Here is an 11,917-nt window from a genome sequence, read left to right as displayed (position 1 = left end):
TGTTAATTTGCTGTAAATATTTTCAGAGGTCGAAGGGGTACTTTATTTTGCATAAAAACAGTAATGAGGAGTTGTTTTTCTTTCTCAATTCTTCCCTGCTTAGTATTTGACATGCCATCCTCAGATTTCAATCTGATATTATTAGATGCTTCTTGGGTATAATTTACACCCAAATTGAGTAGGAATACAGAAAAGTTTGCGAAGCTTAAATTCAAATCCACAAGACGAACGAATTGCAATTTATGATTTTATTTTGTTTCAATTAAGATTTTTAATACTTTATTGATATGATATTTAATTAATTCTTATTTGAATTATATATTTATTATGTTTGATAAATATAGATAGATTTTTACATATTCAGATGTTGAAAAAACAAACAATCTTAATCATTCAGTATTCAGATCTAGAGATAACATCTTAATATTCAGATGTGTATTCAGATTCAGACATCTTAATCTTAATAAAAACAAATGCCCGACAATTTAATATGAGGGTCCGACATCTGAAAACAAGAATTGAGATGAATTCTGCTCTAATATCATGTTAAAGAAATAAATCTTAGACCTAAATCAACTTAAAAAACTAGCTCACAAGAGCTGATAATTGCCAAAACATATAGGGAGACTATCCATCCCATTCACCAACAATGTGGGACTTCTTCACAGTTGGCAAAAGGCAGTTATAAATACTTCTATGGAATCAAAATTGGAGTAATATCAACACAAATAATATTAATTAGCTTAGAAAGAATGGCTTTTACTTCGGCCTTCGTAATTTCCATAGTGTTTATTAGTGAGCTTGTCTTTGTCTGTCATTCAAATAATCCAGTTTGTGAATCAGGGTATCCAAAGGATGAAATCCCAGTGTACAAAGAAGACAGAGACTACGTGCATTTTGCACAGAATTTGGAGTACTTGGAAGCAGAATATTTTTTATGGGCTTCCTTTGGGCATGGTCTTGATGTTATGGCACCATATTTAACAAAGGGAGGACCCCCTCCGGTTGGTGGCCAAAAAGCAAATCTTATCCCTTCACAAAGAGCATTATAGTGGAATTTAGCTACGAAGAAATGGGCCATCTAAGGTATTACGTACTATATTCTCTGATCTCTCCCACATTATTTTTTTTTATATTTTTATCCGGGTTAATCAAATTTTTGGGGCGCTCTAAAAAATAATAGGCGGCAAATATATATATTTTGTATATTAAGTATAAATATACATAAAATATACATATGTATGTATGTATATTTATTTATACATACACACGCACGCGCGCGCCTGCTCTCAGACACACACACACACACATATATATATATATATATATATATATATATATATATATATATATATATATATATATATATATATATATATATATATCATACACACATTATATACATAGCCAATGTATAGCTTTTGTATATTTTAGCTAGCGCCCGTAATTAATTTTGATTGACATGCGAAAAAGGAAAAAAACTTTTTATCCTCTGTATCAGTTTGCCTAAACTTATAACTAAAATGAGCCCATATTTTTCATATCTTTCCCTATTTGGCCCATCTTGTATATAATATGAAATATTTAGGGAAAAACAATATTTCCTTAATTTGTGATTATTATTTTTATATTTTCAGTCTTAAAAATCAATTGAGAATGCTATTCATATTTATCAGCTCAATTTAAACATTGTCAGTGAATTAAAGTAAAAATTAAAAGTTTCATTAATTATAAGGGGTTGTAAAAGCTTGAAAACTCACAAATGAGTTTTTTGATTTGTTCAAATTTTTGAAAAATTGATGATTGAGATTTGTTGGGTATGTAGTTTTGGAATTGACTTTAAAGTACGAAGTTATTTGATGAGATTTGAGCTATTTGGTGATGTTTTTGACGCATTTCAAATAGAGTTCGTAGAAGACGAAACCCAATTTTTGTATAAGTGTGTATGACATTGTAAAAATGTGTATAAACACTTCTTATACACTATTAAACACTTCTTATACACTATTGCAACACTTTTATACAAGGTTGATACATTTTCTACAATAAGTGTATAATATTGTATACAAGGTGTATAACACTGTTGCGGGAAAAAGAATTGATTATGCGGGTGTAAACTAAAAATATGATAACATGAGAGCAATGTGTTGTGTTGAGTTGTATATTTTTTCATAAGTTCCCTTATTTTTATTTATTTTTCAAAGTGTGTATGCTATTAACATTTTTATTATACTAATTTGTATTTTCTTTTTTGTTTAGGGCAATTAACGAAGTAATGGGCGGCATTCCTAGACCTTTACTGAATCTTACCGCTGAAAACATTGGAAAAATATTTAATGCAGCATTTGAATACAAACTGGAGCCCCCATTTGATCCCTACAGGGATAGCTTGAGCTACATGCTATCTTGCTATGTTATACCACATATTGGAGCAAATGGCTACGTTGGTATGAATCCCAACCTCAAAGGATATGCCTCGAAACGTGTAAGTTCATGAGATTCAGAGGAAAATATTTAAGCTTTCTTTGATTATTTGTAGAGCCGGAGCTAAGATTTTGAGTTTATATATGAATTCTAGATTTTTGAAAAGACAGCTTACTGAGTTCCCTATAAATATTTATACAGATTAAGTAAAATTTAAACTATAAATACAAGGTTTTAACAAGGTTTTAATCAAAGTAATAGGGTTCTACCGAACCCGTAGACGGGCTTGTAGCTCCGCCAACAACAAATGCCAAGATTTTGCTCTAAGTATCCTAAGGAGTGGTATTTAATTTTTACCCTTGGTTTTTAAAATATTTATCTTCTGCCCTTATCTTCATTTAATGAAACTTTTGTGACGCAAATACCTTCCATCCCAAATAGCGTAGCTTTCTTCTTCAACGCCTTTTCTTCTCTTGCTCTGCAACTTCATTCTCCTTATTATTCTACCAATGGTGGAATAATCCTTCAAGTTGCATATGCCTCGGAATAATCTTGTTCTTGTTGTTGTCTCTAGCAGCATTCCCAGTAAGCTCTAGAACCTGAAAAATTCAAGAAATCAAAATTACATCAGGCAAAGCCCAAATAGGTACTAATTAAGAGAAATTCATAAATTAAAGAGACAAAAAAGGACCTCGGAAGCAAGATATTCGAGAACTGCAGAGAGATAGATAGGTGAACCAGAGCCAAGATGTTGAGCATATCTACCCTTTTTCAGATACCTAGCAATACGGCCAACTGGGAATTGGAGACCTACTTTTTGAGATCTTGATACAGATTTTTTTGAACCTTTAGCTTTTCCTCTACCCCAAACTGATTTTGTTTATGCTGTGGAACTCATGGTTGATGAATGAACGAATCTGCAACCCACTTTGATAAAAGTATTTGTATGCTAGTTTTATGTATTTGGCTAGGGGCAATTACATAGACAATATTGGTATTTTGCGAAGTTCAGATTTAATTTCATAAGGGCTTCAAAGAGCTATGTATATATTTAGAGTTCTCTAGTAATCTTCTCAAAGTGCTCTGTTTTGGAAAGATAGAAGGTTACAACAATTTCAATATTATCTTGGACTATTTCTGCGATTTGGCATTTGCTCTCTTGATGCTGGTTGTTTATTTTAGTTCTTACATGTTTCCAGTTCTAGATTGGTTAGTATCAAAATCTAGTACTTTAGTTGATTAGGAAACAAAAAGTATCATTATTTTTCTTTTCTTGAGTTGTTTTAGAGGTTTCAGTTTGAGAGCAAATAAGAGCAGGAAACAAATGGACTGGTTAAAATTTATCCTATTATGTATTCCTCCCACTATTTTGGTTGTCCAGATAAGATTAACCTATGTACATGAATTGTAAACCTTTTGACATCTAAGCACCCAAATTAACATCAAACCATAAAAAATATTAAAGTTAGTCAAGTTAGGCCTTAAGGCCTATTTTCATTTCAAAGTTAGTCAAGTTAATGCCTCCTATTTTCATATTCCAAAGTTAGTCAAGTTAAGTCTTAAGGCATAACTTTAGATTCCAAAGTTAATAAAATTAGGCCTTAAGGCTCGTTTCGTATGATGGATAAGCAAAAATAGTCCGGGGATAAAAATTTAGTGTCGTCTTATCCCACGTTTGGTTGGAATAAAAACTCGGGATAACTAATCCCGAGATTAGGTATCCCGGGATTATAGTGTTTTTTTTATCCCTCATTGAGGGTGAAATAACAAGTTATCCCGGGATAACTAATCTCGAGATTAGTTATCCCGGGATAACTTGTTTTCTAACCAAACGATCTCTTAAGGCATAACTTTAGATTCCAAAGTTAGTCAAGTTAAGTCTTAAGGCATAACTTTAGATTCCAAAGTTAATAAAGTTAGGCCTTAAGGCATAACTTTAGATGCTAAAGTTAGTCATGTTAAGTCTTAAGGCATAACTTTAGATTCCAAAGTTAATAAAGTTAGGCCTTAAGGCATAACTTTAGATGCTAAAGTTAGTCATGTTAGGTCTTAAGGCCTATCTTTATATTCCAAAGTTAGTCAAGTTAGGCCTTAGCCTTAAGGCCTATCTTTACATTCTAAAGTTAGTTAAGTTAGGTCTTAAGGCATAACTTTAGATTCCAAATTTAGTCAAGTTAGGCTTTAAGACCTATCTTTATATTCATAAGTTAGTCAAGTTAGGCCTTAAGACCTATCTTTGTATTCATAAGTTAGTCAAGTTAGGCCTTAAGGCATAACTTTAGATCCAAAGTTAGTCAAGTTAGGCTTTAAGGCCTATCTTTATGTTCCAAAGTTAGTCAAATTAGGCCTTAAGGCATAACTTTATATTCCAAAGTTAGTCAAATCAGGCCTTAAGGCATAACTTTATATTCCAAAGTTAGTCAATTTAGGCCTTAAGGCATAACTTTATATTTCAAAGTTAGTCAAGTTAAGCCTTAAGGCATAACTTTAGATTCCAAAATTAGTCAAGTTAAGCCTTAAGGCCTATCTTTATATTCCAAAGTTAGTCAATTTAGGTCTTAAGGCATAACTTTAGATTCCAAATTTAGTCAAGTTAGGCCTTAAGACCTATCTTTGTATTCATAAGTTAATCAAGTTAGGCCTTAAGGCCTAACTTTTGATTCTACAATTAGTCAAGTTAGGTCTTAAAGTATAATTTTAGATTCCAAAATTAGTCAAGTTAGGCCTTAAGGCCTATCTTTATATTCCAAAGTTAGTCAAGTTAGGCCTTAAGGCATAACTTTAGATTCCAAAATTAGTCAAGTTAGGCCTTAAGGCCTATCTTTATATTCCGAAGTTAGTCAAGTTAGGCCTCTTTAGATTCCAAAGTTAGTCAAGTTAGGCTTTAGGCCTAACTTTAGATTTCAAAGTTAGTCAAGCTAACTTTATATTCCAAAGTTAGTGAAATTAAGCCTTAAGCCATAACTTTAGATTCCAAAGTTAGTCAAGTTAGGCCTTAAGGCCTATCTTTATATTCCAAAGTTAGGCCTCATTTGTTTGCACTTAATGGAGGTCAGAATCTAAATGGTTCAGACCTTAGGCTATTAAGTGCATTTGTTTAGATTAAGATCTAAACACTTATTTGGTCTAAATAGGTCTTAATCATTAAGATATTGAATAAAGTCTTAATATCATTAAGAGGTATTTTTATATGTCAACTTCACCCCCTTCCCCACCCCCGACCCACCACCCTCACCCCGCCCCATCCACCCGCCTACCCCCACCACCCACTCCACTCACACCACCACCACCACCACCCCCCTCGATCCTACCCCATCTCCACCACCATCATCACTAACCACCATCCTACCGTCACAATCACCACCACCCCTACTCTCCCAACCTCTCTCCATCCCACCACCACTAACCACTTTTGCCATTACACCACTACCACCCTCCCCCTCCCAACTCCCATCCACCCACATACCCCCTACCCACCCAACTCCCATCCACCCACATACCCCCTACCCACCCAACTCTCTACCCCCCACCCCACTACCTGTCACCTCCACCCACCATTCCATTACCACCACTACAAAAGCATATGTACATCACTACCGAATATAAATGTTTCATTTTTTTATCAATTAAATTTTTTATGTTATTAGATTTATATTTATTTTTATTTGAATTATATATTTATTACGTTTAAATAAATATATTAGGCACATTCAGATATTGAAAAACAAACGATCTTAATTATTCAGTGTTCATATCTAGAGATAACATCTTAATCATTCAGATGTGCATTCAGATTCAGACGCTTTCACCTTAATGAAAACAAATGAGGCCTTAGTCAAGTTAGGCCTTAAGGCATAATTTTAGATTCCAACGTTAGTCATGTTAGGCCTTAAGGCCTATCTTTATATTCCAAACTTTTGCCTTATAAGGCATACTTAGAAATTTTCCTCTAAGTTATGCCTTAAGGAATAACTTTTGTCTTATAAGGCATAACTTTTGCATTAAGGCATAATTAAGTTCTGCCTTATATGACATAATTTGTCTTATTGGGCAAAACTTGTAAGTATGTATAATTGGAAGTTTTGCCTATACACAAGATTTTCCATTTTTACATGACCAATCAATTATTAGTTCATATTAGGGGCAGATCCACCCTTTAGGGTGGGGGTGGCATGGCACCCCCTAAATTGATAAATTTTTTATATGCCTATGTTGCAATTTGCTTGATTCTGCCACCCCCAGTCGCAAATTAGACAAAGGTGTCATGGCTGGTAGACACAAGTTTGAATCTATCTTGAACATTTTCCGACTCCCGTTTTTCTTTCTGCTTTTTAGTTCCTTTGTACCAGTCATTTCCCTTTTCGGCTCTCTCAATTTTCTATTTATCTTTTTATTATTTATATTTTCTTTTCTCTATTCTATTATTTTATATGTGATCTCTAGCGAGAACACATAAAATAGAAATTTCAAAATCCCTTAAACTAAGCATTTCTCTTAATCTCAAATCTGTGAATCTCAATAAGAATTTTGGATTGAGATCAAAATTCAACTTTTTTTATAATTTCTTTTGTTGGTTACTCCCTTTGTCCATGTTCTTGGTCTATATTTGACTTGGGACAATCTTAATAAGTAATAAATAAAATGAGAAATGAATTGGAGTACTTAATAATAAGGGTAAAATGGGTATAAAATGGTAAATTATGTCTTGGATTTTCAAACTATACAACTTACAAGTAAAAGTGGACATCTATTTTAGTATAGTGGATAAATAAAAATGGATGGAGGGAGTGTATTATAAAAATTTGTGCTTTTCTATAATTGTTAAATTCAATTTAAATCAATTTACTACTTAAATTGTGATGGAAAATTCGTAAGCATTGGTTAGAAAAAACATAAAATTTATGATTTATTTTTGAAAACTTATAGTTTATCTAATTCTACATTTACTTATGGAGTGTAATTTACCTATTGAAGAGTTTTTCTATAATTTTTCTTATTTTGATTGGTGTAATTTCCTTATTGAAGATGTTATTTTACTTGTGCAAGTTCATTTTTTAATATACATAAAAGATGTAAGTTCCTTGGTGAAAATGTTGATTTTACTTCTGTTGTTAATGGGTGTGATTCCTTGTTTAAGATGCTAATTATGTTCGTTTCTTGATTTTAGAGATATAATTTTCATATTTGCAAATAAAAAACGGCCTATTAAGTTGACCCGAAAACTCAAAAGAGATGGACCCTACCCAAATACACGCTCCTAACAAGATGTACATTGAAGAAAATTATGACACCCGCCACCTTCAAATCCTAGATCCGCCTCTGACTCAGATTTTGCCCTCTATGTGATACCTTTATTTTATCTTTGCATGAAGAAACACGCCTATCAAAGGAAACACGAAACTATCATTTGCAGCTCTCGCACTAACTGTAGAGAGGATACAATTAATTGTGGTTAATGTGATAACATCTCTGCCTTTTCATCATGAAAATGATTTTCAAAGAGCGTAACATAGCAATAGCTAGGACTCATAAACTTGTGGATGACCTTTTTAATCTAGAGAGGCAAGCTACGTTTACCAATAGCTGAAGAAATCCAGCAAATGCAAATGATAACATGCCTTATAATGTCTCCCAAAAGACATAAAGATGAGCGTCTCCGGACTCGAAATTGAGATTTTATATGCTAAAATAAGAACAATTCTAAAAAAATCCAGTTCGCACATCTAAAATAAGAATAGCTGATAAATTATTCCATCCAATTGGAAAAAAAAAATCCAAGTCTTACTTATATTGAGTTCATCTCAATTGCGTTTATGTTGCTGATATTGAAATCTACCATTGTTGATATTTGAAGCTCCTGGGTTTGAAATTTGAAGGAGGAGAGAGAAAAAATTGGGGAAGAAGATGATTGGAGTAAACCGTAAGCTATGTGAGATGGACGGGTAGTTTCGTCCTAATATTATTGAATTAATGTATTGAAGGACAAAAATTAAAACACTCAGATGTGAGGGGGAAAAATTAAAGACCAGACCATAATAAGGGGACTTGTGCGAATGACCGCAACAATGCATCACAACTATGGATTTCCAATTAGGGTTTTTTTTTAATTTTTGGTCACGTTGGCCGAAATTAATTATGGGCGCTAGCCAAAAGCCAAAATATACAAAACCTATACACAAATGATATATGTTATATGTATGTTTTCAGTATACAGTAGATATATTTATACCTATTAATATACTAAATCTATACATTTACTGGCTATTATTCTTTTAAGAGGTCCAAAAATGTAATTATCCCTTCCAATTACTCTATAATTTCTTTCATTGAAGATGATCTACCTTATTACTTACTTGAACCTGAACTGGTCGAGAAAGATGAACCCGCACCACATTTTTTGAAATTAAAACCCACTAGGCCGCAACGAGAGATGAAATTCCAGTACCTAAACAACTCAGTTGAGAGCTTTGTGACTGGTTCAAAGGGAAGGTTGATCGTGTGATCTAAAAATATAATATATTTGGTCAATATATATATATGTGGTGACGTTTTCTCTTCTTTTATCATATCTTGTGGCAGGACTATTGGGAGTAGAAGCAGCGCAAGATGCAACTATTCGTATGTACCTATATGAGAGAGCTCATGAAATAGTACATCCTTATAAATACAATGTGTCTGATTTTATGGATCGAATTTCAAATTTAAGAAATCGGTTGGGAATGTGCGGAATCAAAGATGAAGGCATTATTGTCCCGTTAGAACTCGGAGCTGAAAATCGAACAGAAACTAACATTATATCTGCTAATTATTATTCTCTCGCGTATGCCAGAACTCCGAAAGAGATTGCCAGGATTGTGTACACCACAGGAAATGAGAGTATTCCTGGTGGATTTTATCCCCATGGTGCTAATGGAAGGATTGCTAGAGAAATATTGCTTAAAGAGCCATGAAAAATGAAAATAATGTGAAATGACTAATTGTTGTGAACTTTATTTCATCATCTTTGCCTTTCACTTGTATGTTTTTCTAAATAAACAGAGCTGATGTGGAATACTTTTGTGTTGTCTCACATGTTCCTTGAATGCACATCATACTTTTTTCTGTTTTGAATTTAACTTATATAAGTGGCCTGCGTAAGAACATTTACACAATATATGCATTTTAACTTCTTGTACGTTGTAAAAAACTTGACTAGTTTGTAGATTGTTACACATTCCCACTAATTATAGATTGATAATGAAACGAACTTATACTAGGGTATGTTTGATACGAAAGAAAATGTTTTCTGGAAAAAATAAGTCATGAGTTTCTTACTTATATTCTAGTGTTTGGTATATAAGCAAAAAAATATTTTCCTAAAGTATTTATATATATGTAATCTAAGAAAAAACTCTGGGAGTGGGATGGAGTGGGGAATGGGAGTTTGAGGGTGGCCGGGGGTGGGATCAGGGGCGGAGCTAGTAAGGGCCTAGGGAGTTCATCTTTTGGCGAAAAATTCTGGCTTGTATATACAAGATTAAAATTATTTTTTATGTATATATCGTAGACGTTGAACCCCCCTGGCTTCTTCGTGTGTTTATTTTTTTATATTTTTGAACCTCCTTAATAAAATAATTGGTCACTCACTGGGTGGTATGATCAAGGGACAATGAGCTTGGAAGTCCATTTCTGAAACTTGTTTCCCCTACTCCCGCTAGGAAAGTCTTTTTTCTCATTTTTAAGGAACTTACTTTTCTAGAGAAAATGTTCCCTAAATATTTTGACCAACCAAACATGAAAAAATTAGAAAATATTTTCTCAATACCAAACACATCCTTAATTACCACTAACCACTCTCGTTGGGAGAGTGGTTAGTTACTTTATGTTGAACCTCCGGAGGTAGCGCTGGAGATTATGTAGGTTCAATTCATTACATATGTTTATTCTGAACTCATTTACTCTAAATATTGTATTCTCCCCTAGAAATAAATGTGTTCGCAGTCGATTTTTAATCTTTCCCTTTCCATTATTTTGCATAATAATTTATGTGATTCTGCGTTGATTTTATTTTTTATCTTTTGTATTCATTTAATGTCTTAAGTAGCATTTAAGTGAGTTAAAAGCGTTTTGTCAGTAGCTTCTGATCCTGATTGCTAACTAAAATATCAAACATCACGATGTTACATAATTGGCCGAACTCATCGACAGCTCCCTGTGGTCGTCAGTCAAGATTTTTCAGTTAAACATCTCAACTAAATCAAGTTCCATTTAAACACCTGAGGTGGGCCTTTACTGTTCCATTTAGACACTTTTCACTTACGCAGCCAAATATGTAAAGCGTGTGTAATACACTCGCCGATGACGTGGCCAAGTAGCCAAATTAAGTGATTGCATGTGACATTTTGGGTCCGAAATAATAGTTAAAATGAATTATGAGAAAAAAAATCAGCAAAAACTTAAAAAAAAAAAAAAAAAAATCTAAACAAACTCCACATAATTTTCCCCGGAAAATGAATGGCTTTTGCGGAGAAATTTTTTTGATCGAAATATTTGAAATTTCACCTTCAAGCTTCAATGGAGTTCTATGAGTTTTCAAGTTCAACTTAAGCAATATTTCAGTTGGTTTTAGCATCGAGTTAGTTCAAACACAACTCCACTTTAGTTTCAAATTCAACAAGCAATAGAACTCCAAAACTAATACCCAGTCGAAGCTCCGCCGACCAACAATTTGATTTAATTTTTGCAACAAATGCCTTGATGTAGCTTTCATATTTTCATTTGTGATTGAACAATTTCGAGCTTACAAACATCGAGAATCAGCTAACATCACAAACAGACCCAAAATCTGAGAATCAAAGCCAAACCAAAATTTCAAACTCGAGCTTAGACTCCAACCATGTCTTTTCAAATTTCCGCTCTCAAATTAAGGAACAATCACGGTTTGACTCTAAATAATTGTTACTCGAAGATTTAAACCCAGATCCAAGAAATTCCATCTCAGCAGCTTCCAATCGTATTTTTCAATGGCTCGATTCGATTTTCATCCTTGAATTTTTTATTTTTTTAAAATAATTTCTCTTCAAGTTCATGTTTTCAATCACCCAATCGAGTTTCAAAGTAACACCAATGATTCAAAATTGCAGAACCAAAACTCGTGCAGTGGACTAGACAAGACCAACAGTGATAGATTTTTTTTTTTAATTTTCTAATGATTTTTTTTTCAATTGATGTAAAAGAAAGAGAAAAAGAAGAAGAAAATAAAAAGAATTAAAAAAAATCCATTTTTTAGGTCTTCGCGCACTTTGTTCTTTGTGAAATTCACCCAAGTTGTCGAGTCAAGAAAAAGTGTCTAAATGACACGGTCTAGCCCTACCTCAGGTGTCTAAATGGAACAAGGGGCACTTGATGTGTTCAAGTGAAAGAAGTGGACGACCACAGGTGTCTGTCGATGGGTTTGGCCTAAATAATTCTTACATTTTCAGGTAATTTCGTGCTCAACATGCATACTACATTA

General features: G+C 33.3%; 1 pseudogene; it reads left to right on the top strand.

Moving 5' to 3' along the window:
* The first annotated feature begins 733 nt into the window (after positions 1–733).
* Positions 734–9,374, top strand: LOC132057892 (ferritin-like catalase Nec2; annotated as a pseudogene).
* Positions 9,375–11,917: the final 2,543 nt, after the last annotated feature.

The sequence above is a fragment of the Lycium ferocissimum genome, chromosome 5 (assembly GCF_029784015.1).
Source record: "Lycium ferocissimum isolate CSIRO_LF1 chromosome 5, AGI_CSIRO_Lferr_CH_V1, whole genome shotgun sequence".
In the NCBI taxonomy this organism is placed as follows: domain Eukaryota; kingdom Viridiplantae; phylum Streptophyta; class Magnoliopsida; order Solanales; family Solanaceae; genus Lycium; species Lycium ferocissimum.
Note: the sequence above shows the minus strand (reverse complement) of the source record. Positions and strands in the feature narration are given on the sequence as shown.